General features: G+C 38.7%; 1 protein-coding gene across 1 annotated transcript in view; it reads left to right on the top strand.

Annotated features, from left to right (window-relative positions):
• Positions 1–1731: 1731 nt before the first annotated feature.
• The window catches only part of LOC124045905 (F-box-like/WD repeat-containing protein TBL1X), a 42756-nt gene continuing 32193 nt past the window's right edge, over positions 1732–12294 (top strand). Inside the window, exon 1 of the mRNA XM_046365693.1 lies at positions 1732–2041. The gene's annotated coding sequence lies outside the window, so the exon portion shown is untranslated. The remainder of the gene's footprint in view (positions 2042–12294) is intronic.

The following is a 12294-nucleotide window of genomic DNA, read 5'->3' on the forward strand; positions in this document are numbered from 1 at the left end:
ATTTATGTCTGTAATAAAGCCCTTTTGTGGGGAAAACTCATTCTGATTGGCTGGGCCTGACTCCCTGTGGGTGGGCCTATGCCTTCCCAGGTCTACCCATGTCTGTGCCCCTTCCCAGTCATGTGAAATCCATAAATTAAGGAATTAATTTCAATTAATTGTTGCATCTAGCATTTATATTTTTGTCCAGTATACATAGTTATTGAACACTGGTCATAGTAATAATGTTTGCATACTGTTTTAACCAATTCATATGTATATACTGTATTCTAGTCAGGGCCTATCCTATATAACTGCTACAATGTTATATTCATATACTACCAATAATGTCTATACACACAATAATATATATATATATATATATATATATATATATATATATATATATATATATATATATATATATATATATATATATATATCCAGGACACTGACATTGCCTGTTCTAATATTTCAATATTATTGCACGGTTGGAGCTAGGAACATTTTGCTACACCTGCGATAACATCTGCTAAATATGTGTAAGTGACCACTAACATTTTATTTTATGATTAAATTACATAATTCTGTAGTCTTTGTGCGCAAATATTCAAGCTCATACGGTAACCAAAGGAATGTGTCACACCAATGTAGAGCTGTAATGATGTCAACTTGTTATTTACTTTCCAAATCTGAATGACTGAGCAAGGCGAAAAGAGAATTAATCAACCACTATGTGACTCGGCAGGCGAAAAATACGGAACTGTGGGGGAGGGGTATTGACCGCTAAGGCCACATACAATGTAGAGTTGCATCATGAAAAGACTTCAGCTGCTGTAGTCCTTTTGTTTTACTAGATCCAACCAACCCAGGGTTTTTGGGCTTTGTGCATTATATGGTGCATATTATATTATAAACTAAGTTTTTGGGCTTTGTGCATTATATGGTGCATATTAGTAATTTTTAGCAAAACTAAGATTATAATGACTGCAATTCTTCAATCTTGGAATTCGGACTAATTTAAAATATATATTTTGGGATTACCGTTTAGTATATTCTTCATTGATGTAGATGTCTAATCATACAATATAATTTGAGCATCTAAAGTAATACATAGGCCTAGTTTGAAATTATATCACAAAATACGTATTATATTGTGTTGCAATGAAATTAATCAATCATTTATATTAGCCTTTTAAAATGTTCAAATGCAATGTAAAAAAAGACAATTAGGCTACCAAAGACAATACATTAATCTAGCCACAATGTTCTTTGATTGTAGTTTTGCAGTGACCATGTTCTGAGACCACATGAAGGCCTACATTATGTACAAGGCAATATAATACAAATAACAAATTACACAATAAAGGTCAAACAAAGCCATTCACTAGCACTAGTTGCTCTACCTGTAAAGGAAATTACGTGTGGTCAACATGATAACCACATGGTCATTTAATTAAGTTTTACTGGAAGAAATGTCATGTTTTGAATAAGCAGGTTTAAGGTCAGGTGCTAGATAGATAGATAGACTGTCATGACCTACAAAAAAAATCTATTGTAGGTCATGACAGTCCCCCCAACCCCTCCATTCAAGTAAATTCAAAGGGCATTATTGGCATGGGAAACACGTGTTTACATTGTCAAAGCAAGTGGAATAGACAATAAACAAAAAGGGAAATAAACAAGGGAAATAATACCCCCCCACCCCCTCTCTCTCTCTCCCTCTCTCTCTCTCTCTCTCTCTCTCTCTGCCGATGAGTGTTTGCTGCGGTCTCTTCGTTTCATTCTCAGAATCGCTGGAAACTCTATTCCACACATCCCCAGCTTTATTTAGACCTCAAGCTTCTTTAAACTTTACATCCCACACAAATATTCGAGAGGAAATATATTTTAGACCGTTTATGTTACCTTCGGAACGCAGAGATTGCACCGGTGGTCAGAACTTGAATTATGATAAGCAAAATGGGAGGAAAGTCGTTTCTTGCTCACTGAAGTTGGGGGCTATCCAAGTGGAAGAGGTGGCGGCAAGTCGGCAACACCACAAGCTCACTCTCTGAGAAAGGTAAGTTAAAACTTTCGCTCAAGTTTCATGAATTGGAACATTGTAATTTCATGAATGATACATTGTTGCATGTAATTACTTGCTGAACTTAGTAACACTGTTATTAATCATTTACAGGGTCACATTAATCACTTTACATGTGTATAAATGTTTCCCGAAGGAGCATTGTTCTTTATTTTGTATTGTATTATTATTAGTAGTAATGAGCTAGGCTTATCAAAACGTTGCCCTTTTATTTGGACATAATAGTCGAAATATTGTATATTTGGGCATAAATGAACGCTTTTGTTTTGAAATACAAGACATCAAATGCATCAACTTTTGGTGGCTATTGTTTCCCAGATTTTTTTATTATTAAGTTTGAGTATTTAAAGTTACTTCATCAGTTTTCTTTCTCATATACTCTGCAAACTGTAATGATATTAGCTACATTTAAAGGGTATTGCACATGCTGATAGTTCGCAATGAGTGGGGGAGGGGAAGTTGATTCAATACACCAGCAGACGTTGCTTTCACTAGTAAGTAGCCTGCTGCCACGGTTACTTCTTGTTACAGTATCAGTCAAAATGGTGACATTTAGACCATGTACAAAAACAACCTTCACCCTCATGCCTATTCAATACATTATTTAGAATGCTAATTGTCATTAGATTTGACATTATTATTATCATTATTTCATTATGTTTACACATGACATTAGATTCATCTTTAAAGAATGATTATACTGACTGTTGGCACTTTATTTCTGAAGGGTATTGGGGAAGCTTTAGGAACAAAGACTGTGAGGTTTGAAAGAGGCATCATCACATCATGGGATGTAACCTAGGCCTATATGGCACCACCTCTAACACCTGTTGATCTGGTGATTATATGGTCAAACTGTGATTTTTCTAGATCTAGGTCCTTACTTTAGACACAAAATATGGTGATGTAAAGACTACTTAGGCTCTATATTAATGTAAAGGCATTTCCATCCTCCCACTTAAGTTTATGGGATAATGTGCAGACATGTAAGACTTGACAACCCCCACCAACATTCTTCAATGTATGGCAACAGTTCACCAGGACAGTGACACTGGAATTATCGTACTCCAACTCCAAATATGATCTTCAATTAATAAGGAATTTTAACTAATAAAAGTGTAGAATCCCACAACAAAACCTGGAGCTCGTTGTGCCTGTGTCTACTGGTTTGGTTGTAGATTAAACCAAATGAGTCATAAAAAAAACAACTGGTTTAGTGCCATCTCTTTAAAGAACAATGGGGTGTATTATAGCGTAATTGCTTGTCCTTCGATGACTCGAGGCTTTTCCATTTGTTGAATTCTACAAGCTATTATTAAAGAGTGGTAATGTTGGAATCCATTAGTAAGCTATGGCTGTGTGAACCTTGGTAGAATGGCACCGTGTTGGAAATGGAGAGGTAACAGCAATGCTAAATCTCCATGATATTGGAATTGGTTTATGTCTCAGTGAACGTTCTGTTCTGGGAGATTGTATTGTGGTTTTTCTTCTGATAGGCTGTTTCAGAAGACTTAGATAGTTTACACTTGAGTGTCTCAGCATTCTAGGGGTATATGTCTACTGAAGTTTCAGTGAGCTTGTTTTGAAATGACACGACACCTTTTGGCTTTAGTGTTGACACTGTGTGTTCATGTTATAAATGAGCTCCAGGGCAATGATACAGTTTATGTTTCAGATGTAATCTTTGTCCTCAGTCAGGATGTATTTTTTTTACAAGTACATTTTTCATTTGTTCAAATAGACAAGTTTTACATGCAAAATAAACATTCATTGACAAACAACAGAAAGCAGCGTAACACATAAAAGGTAGCCTATTACCCTCCATGGCATAGACCAATAACACAACCCCTCCAGTCTCCAATGTCCCACTATAGGTTAATGGTCATTTAGACATTCTCCTTCAGACAGTAGTTTGTTGTTTCATTTGGGTACACATTTTTTAAATTTAGTTACTAATGTGTTGATTACCCCTTTCTGCAGGAGATAGAGGTTATTTTCTGTCGAACTCCCATTAGTTCATAGCAGTGCTTCATTCCCCATACACCAGCAGTACCTGAAATTAGCCCCACATACAAAAATCCCATGTGAAAACAACCACTCTCAATCTCAGCATTTGTCCAAATGTTTATGCAGCAATATTTATCCCTAATAGAACATGGGAGGAGGCATGGCAAGCCCTCCCTTTTAGAGGGGTTTAAGGTTCACGTGGCCACCAGTGTTGGCAGGCCAATACATTACATAGAAGTAACACTCATTGCAGTACATCCTTGTTCAAGATTACAGCTATTTATTTGGGACCAGGGGTGGCTGTGCCTTTATGACCTTACAATTGTGTTCAGGCTAGGCTATAAAGACAAGTTGGAGGTCTGTCCAGAGTGGACTGGAGGCCTCAACAGAAACCTCACTGTACATGTTTATACGGCAACTGCTCTCTTGCTCGCTTCAGCTGCAAATCAATGTCTATTCTCGGACCTAAACTGTAATGATTGTTAGAGCCCTTGTTTGAAAGCTGTAGAATCCAGATACCCCCCCCCATTCTGCTCCTGTTAAAGCACTAAAGTAATTGATGCATATCCAATCAGTTATGCTGTGAGTTGTGTCAGCGAGCATATAGGATATGTATGTATATACTGTACCAGTCCAAAGTTTGGACAAACCTACTCATTCTAGGGTTTTTCTTTATTTTTATGATTTTCTACATTGTAGAATAGTGAAGACATCAAAACTAAGAAATAACACAAATGGAATCCTGTACTAACCAAAAAAGTGTTAAACAAATCAAACTATATTTGAGATTCTTCAAAGTAGCCACCATTTACCTTGATAACAGCTTTGCACACTCTTGGCATTCTCTCACCCAGCTTCATGAGGTAGTCACCTGGAATGCATTTCAATGAATAGGTGTGCCTTGTAAAAGTTAATTTGTGGAATTTCTTCTTAATGCATTTGAGCCAATCAGTTTTGTTGTGGCAAGGTAGGGGTGATATACAGAAGATAGATGACCAAGTCATTACTTTAAGACATGAAGGACAGTCAATCTGGAAAATGTCAAGAACTTTGAAAGTTTCTTCAAGTGCAGTCGCATAAACCACCAAGTGCTAGGATGAAACTGGGTTTCATGAGGACGGCCACAGGAATGGAAGATCCAGAGTTACCTCTGCTGCAGACGATAAGTCCATTAGAGTTACCAGCCTCAGAAATTGCAGCCCAAATTAATGCTTCACAGAGTTCAAGTAACAGACACATCTCAACATCAACTGTTCAGAGGAGACTGCGTGAATCAGGCCTTCATGGCCAAATTGATGCAAAGAAACAACTACTAAAGGACACCAATAATAAGAAGAGACTTGCTTGGGCCAAGAAACACAAACAATGGACATTAGACAAGTGGTCTGATTAGTCCAAATTTGAGATTTTTGTTTTCAACCGCCATGTCTTTGTGAGACGCAGAGTAGCTGAATGGATGATCTCCACATTTGTGGTTCCCACTGTGAAGCATGGAGGAGGTGTTATGGTGTGGAGATGCTTTGCTGGTGACACTGTCTGTGATATATTTAGAATTCAAGGCACACTTAACCTGCATGGCTACCACAGCATTCTTCAGCAATACGCCATTCCCATCTGGTTTGCGCTTAGTAGGACGATCATTTGTTTCTCAACAGGACAATGACTAAACACACCTCCAGGCTGGTTAAGGGCTATTTGACCAATAAGGAGAGTGATGGAGTGCTGCATCAGATGATCTGATCTCCGCAATCACCCAACCTCAACCCAATTGAGATGGTTTGGGATGAGTTGGACCGCAGAGTGAAGGAAAAGCAGCCAACAAGTGCTCAGCATATGTGGGAACTCCTTCAAGACTGTTAGAAAAACATTACAGGTGAAGCTGGTTGAGAAAATGCCAAGAATGTGCAAAGCTGTTATCAAGGCAAAGGGTGGCTACATTGAAGAATCTCAAATATATTTAGATTTTTTAAAACACTTTTTTGGTTACTAGATGATTCCATGTGTTATTTAATCGTTTTGATGTCATCACTATTATTCTACAATGTAGAATAGAGTATATGTGTCCAAACCTTTGACTGGTACTGTGTGCCATGTGTGTGAGGTGTCATAAAAAAGGAAAGCAAGAGATTTGTGTGAGGGAAATACAGGGGAATTAATATTCACATTTAAACACACACCGCAAAGTTTGGTTTAGATTTGTTTGTTGACCAATATCACAGTGCAATTGGAGTAATTGGGTGGCATTTACTGTCAACTCGTGATACACAGCATCCGAAAGGAATTCCCAATATGTGTGACACTGTATTGTCCCCAATGAGTTGTGAAGTTGTTTTTAGTGTGAAAAAAATCAAAAGAAGTTAAAAGAAGATAACATTGAAGTTAATAATTCATAGTGTTAGTTGTAATGATTTCTGATGCTCGAAGTATGTTTGTGTTGATCATTCGTCTGCTCTGCTCTTGGCCATGACCAGCCTCTGTCTGTTAAGGTTATCAAGTTTCCAGGATAACCCTGTCCTTGAATAGTGGCTCTGGAATGGATCCCAAACATTCATGTGTAGAATGCCAGAGATAGTCTACCTCAGTTAGTTGTTATCACTGCCATTTCCTGCCGTTTGTAGTTTGAAACAGCCATACACTCTCATAATGATACCACTGGAGGTTCTGAGAGGTTGACTAACACCTAGACATTGTGACAAGTAATACAGACTTTGACTTGTCTTGTATCTGAATTCACTGCCCTACCATTTTAACTTCTCAGAAAAAGCTGTTTGGTTGAGATTTGAGATCATTTTTATTCCTTAGACGTCTTAAACCCACACCTTGTGATAGGCTCATTTGTAAAGTAATAACCAAATGCAAGCGGTTCCTCTACCATGGTGGCGTAGACTAGGGCACTCAGCCAAACCAGATATTGGCAGTGTGGAGGGTCCTATATAAATAGCTCTGTGTTTGCATAGATAGTTGTAAATCATTACAGGAAGACTTGGTTTAATGACTAAGCGAGACAAAGGGGGCAGAATAGTCACTTTCAGTGGAGGTGTATCCTTCCTAAGTCCTTGTTTAACTTCTTATGGCTGGGGGTCAGTATTGAGTAGCTTGGATGAATAAGGTGCCCAGAGGTGCCCAGAGTAAACTGCCTGCTTCTCAGTCCCAGTTTCTATATATGCATGGTATTAGTGTATTTGGATATAAAACGCTCTGAAGTTTCTAAAACTGTTTGAATGATGTCTGTGAGTATAACAGAACTCATATGGCAGGCAAAACCTGAGAAAAAAATCCAACCAGGAAGTGGGAAATCTGAGGTTGGTCGATTTTCAACTCAGCCCCTATCGAAGATACAGTGGGATATTGGTCATGTTGCACTTCCTAAGGCACTTCCTAAGGCTTTCACTAGATGATGCTTCTACTATGAAGGGGGGCTGAATGAGAAGGGAATGAGTCAGAGGCCTGCCTGCAGTCACGCGCATTTCACATGAGAGGTATCTCCTGTTCTTTTGCTTTTCTGAAGACAAATGAATTCTCTGGTTGGGATATTATTGAAGATTTATGTTAAAAACATTGTTTGACAAGTTTCTACGAGCTGTAAGGGAACTTTTTGACATTTCTGCAACTAGTGTACGTGGTTTGTGAGTTTGGATTTGTTTACCAAACAAAAGTAGCTATTTGGACATAAATGATGGACATTATCAAACAAAACAAAATGTATTGTGGAACTGGGATTCCTGGGAGTACATTCTGATGAAGATCATCAAAGGTAAGTGAATATTTATAATATTTCTGACTTCTGTTGACTCCAACATGGTGGATATATGTATTTGTTTGTGAGCGCCGTACTCAGATTATTGCATGGTTTGCTTTTTCCGTAAAGCTTTTTTGAAATCTGACACAGTGTTTGCATTAAGGAGAAGTTTATTTATATTTCCATGTATAACACTTGTATTTTCATCAACATTTATAATGAGTATTTCTGTAAATTGATGTGGCTCTCTGCAAAATCACCAGATGTCTGAACATAACTCGCCAATGTATACTGAGATTTTTTTTTATATAAATATGAACTTTACCGAACAAAACATACATGTATTGTGTAACATGAAGTCCTATTTTGTGACTCCTCTTTGGCAGGAAAAATGGCTGTGGGTGTTTTTGTGACTTGGCTCTGACCTAACATAATCGTTTGTGGTGCTTTCGCCGTAAAGCCTATTTGAAATCGGGCACTGTGGTGGGATTAACAGCAAGATTACCTTTAAAATGGTAAAAGATACTTGTATGTTTGAGATTTCTGTTGTTTTGAATTTGGCGCCCTGCACTTTCACTGGCTGTTGTCATATCGATCCCGTTAACGGGATTTCAGCCCTAAGAAGTCTTAACTGACTTGCCTAGTTAAATGAATAATAAATTAAAGCAAGCTATTGGCTCCATACAAGCAATAGTCTAGTCTACTCATGGGCGAAGGTGTCTTTCACCAATCAAGTAGCGTTATGAGAATCATGGAGATGTGTACCAATAGGCCATCACTGGTTCTGTCAGACAGCCATCTCCTTCGGGGACATGACGGAGTGAATGGCTATTGGCTAATCTAATCATAAACACTGCAGTCAGGAATTTCTGTCCTGTTGTCATATTTGCATGCATGGATTTACAGGCTATGAAATATTTAAAGCTTGTGATATAGCCTGAATGGTACGGTTCAGGCTGGCTGTCATGATAGCCATCATAACATGAACTTGTAAGGCCTATAAAAAATATTGGCTTAGGTATATCCTTTGTCTTGAGTTAAAACAACAATCTTTAAAGTCGCCTGGCTTGCTTTGTTATATATATAGTGAATTAACTAAGAGAGAGGAGGCTGAATGAGTTTGCTGAATGAGGCTGAATGAGTTTGCTAATGACTTTTGCAGTGAGCATTACTGAGGAATATTGTTTCTGTTCAACCAGATGCCACGATCCCCTCCACAGAGCCTGGGTGTTTAGATCCACACGGCCTGCATAGAGGATAATAGTGATGGGATAAAAATTGATACACTAGAGTATTGCTAAATTATTTTGGATGATATAATATAGATTATATGACTCCAAGTATCAATTCTCAAAAAAAATAAAAATAGAATCACAATAAAACACCAGTATCGAATCGCAATACATATAGAATCATGAGCATCGCAATACATATCAGCACCTAAGTATCGGGAGATTCCTGCCAATTCTTAGCCCTAGAGGAGGATGGATAGAAAATTACAAGCTTTATTCCACAACACTGTAATTGCCCTGGTGGTCTGCTGTCAGAACCATTCTACTATTCTCGTTCTCACTCGGTTGCTCTGGTAAATGCCAAGAGTCTAAAAATATTGTCACCGGTAGACCTATGCGATGCAAAGCAGTGGATTTTGAGTGTAGCGGATCATAGGTCATGTTCATAATGATAAGTCATAATGAATCCCGTCAATTAGCCTAAGTATCTGTCTCTATCCCATGTGTTCTCCAGGGTGCCACAAAATAACGGTTATAGATGACTCAGGATAAGGTTTCAAAGGGGTGGTATTTTACTGAAAACTTGCTTAGTTGATGAGTAAACTACTGGAATTTTGCTATCATTCAAGGATTTTATGTTATTTATCAAAAGACTTCATGTGGCTAGTTTGGGTTCTTCAAATTATCACACGTGTCTGTAATTTTCTCTGGACCTCTCTGGCCTTATCACATGTAAAATATATTAAATAATTAAATAACATTTAAAAATAGAATTACAAAGCTGTCAAACATTATCCTAAATATAAACCATCGACTTAGTGAATATCATTGGTGTTTTAAAGAATGATTTTAAGCCTTGAGACAATTAAGACATGGATTGTGTATGTGTGCCATTCCGAGGGTGAATATGTCGGAAAAAATATTGAAGTGCCTTTTGAACAGGGTATGGTAGTAGGTGCCAGGCGCACCGGTTTGAGTGTGTCAAGAACTGCAATGCTGCTGGGTTTCCCGTATGTATCAAGAATGGTCCACCACCAAAAGGACATCCAGCCAACTTGACTCAACTGTGGGAAGCATTGAGCTAGCATTCCCATGGAACGCTTTCGACACATTGTAGAGTCCATGCCCTGACGAATTGAGGCTGTTCTGAGGGCAAAAATAATAGATGCAACACAAAATTAGAAAGGTGTTCCTCATGTTTGGTATACTTAGTTTGGCCAACATTTTTATTACGATTATACAAACTCGATCTTTGGCATAAATGCTGAAATTATCAATGGTCAATATGCATGAAAGTTCAAGCAAGTCGTGTATGGATTCTATCCTGTCCTGTGTGATCTTGTGTAGGACCCAAAAGAACTAGGGCAAAGTTAGTCACTGGTGGTTGAAAAGCTGCCAGCTGAAATTATACTTTGATATTACTATTCACTGTACTACTCAATAAATTACGCCCTCTAAGTCCCTGATGTAGACCTACATGCCTTTAGATTTTACAACCCATTCAACCCTTCAATATTAAAACTACAGAAACATAGTCAGCTTCAAACTGTTGTCAGTAAGCCACCTTTATCCAGGGATGCAGGCTGAGGCAGGTGTGGGAGAAGTGGTTTCCCCTAGAGACAGGAGTGCTACCATCCCCCAGTCCCCACAGTTTCCCTCCAAGCCCACACTGCCTGTCGTTGAGTGAGTCATTGAGAAAGGCAGACAGTGATGCAGAAGTACTTGTTGTGACTACCTGATTGTGGCATCATTAGTTATCCTTCCCTACCCCCTATCTTTCTCCCTTCCCCTAATGGTCAGGCCAGAGACTGCAGCCCAACCAAAGGTGGATTTTACTCATCAGAGCAGTTCAAGAGAAAATGGCTGCTGTTTCCAGGTCTTGTTTGCACATCTGCCAGGAGGTGACTGTACAGGAGAAAATGGGGTCCTTGGTATATTGGTGTAGAATGTGCCTTCCTCTCTTTTTTGTAAACGTCTTTTTCTCTCTCAATTTTGTAGTGTCCTGTTTTTCTACATCAAACACTTTCAAAACCTACACACACTCTACAGCCAGGCATTTTTCTTAGCTTTACTGTCTTTGTGTTTAATCTCTGAATACATTGATGGCATGATGTCTTATAGCTTTATGTTAGGATTTATTCTTTACTTTTACACTTCATTTCTCTTCATATTGGACACTTTGTTGTGGTTGATAAAAATGTTTTGTATTTTGCTAGGGTTTTGTGTGTTTTCTCTGCAATGTTTGGATGTGGCTGTGTTTTCTATTTCTTCAGTATATATCAGTAGATGTTAAGACTTCTCTAATCTGAGAGAGCATATTGCTCTGTACGTGAGTTTCACACCACAAACCATCCACTTCTATTTTTAGGATAGACAGCAAAAAAATAGCATTTGCGACTGTTATTACATCCACCCATGGTGACCTTATCATGAAGACTTACCACGGCTTCCCTTGCTTGTAGGTTGTCTGTTTGTTAGATCTAGGAGTATAGTTAAAGCAGTTCATATTTTACAGTATGAATTTAAGTGGCTGACATTTCTGTTTGTAGTGCCCCAGCGTGATTATCTACCATCAGTTGACCCTTCCCCAAATTTGAAACCTCACAGTTGAAGAGGGTAAGACAAATCTGACCCTGGATCAATGTGCTGGAATGACTGGACGTGTTTGTGGAAACACTGTGATAAATACAGTTTTGAATGGGCTGGAACACTCATGAAATGCTTATATGACAGCAACTCAATTTTGGTTTGAGTCCTGTGATCTTTTTGGTTAAGCCATTTTACCTGTTGCAATGTGTTTACTTACATGGATTCAACCTGATGTGGTGCTTTTTCCAATGACTCAGATTTTTTTTTTTTCAAACAATGCAAACATGTTCATCCAAACGACAGCCTACACACTCACACAAACATCAACGACATCACACCTGCCCAGATGTAACGGATGTGAAACGGCTAGCTTAGTTAGCGGTGGTGTGCGCTAAATAGCGTTTCAATCGGTGACGTCACTTGCTCTGAGACCTTGAAGTAGTAGTTCCCCTTGCTCTGCAAGAGCCACGGCTTTTGTGGAGCAATGGGTAACGATGCTTCGTGGGTGACTGTTGTTGATGTGTGCAGAGGGTCCCTGGTTCGCGCCCGGGTATGGGCGAGGGGACGGTCTACTGTTACACAGATCCACCTGCTCACACCCCCATCTCCAATGCCCGCATCACACTCTCCACCACATGGTGTCAATCTGCACCATTTTGTTT

Source organism: Oncorhynchus gorbuscha, linkage group LG01, assembly GCF_021184085.1.
Source record: "Oncorhynchus gorbuscha isolate QuinsamMale2020 ecotype Even-year linkage group LG01, OgorEven_v1.0, whole genome shotgun sequence".
In the NCBI taxonomy this organism is placed as follows: domain Eukaryota; kingdom Metazoa; phylum Chordata; class Actinopteri; order Salmoniformes; family Salmonidae; genus Oncorhynchus; species Oncorhynchus gorbuscha.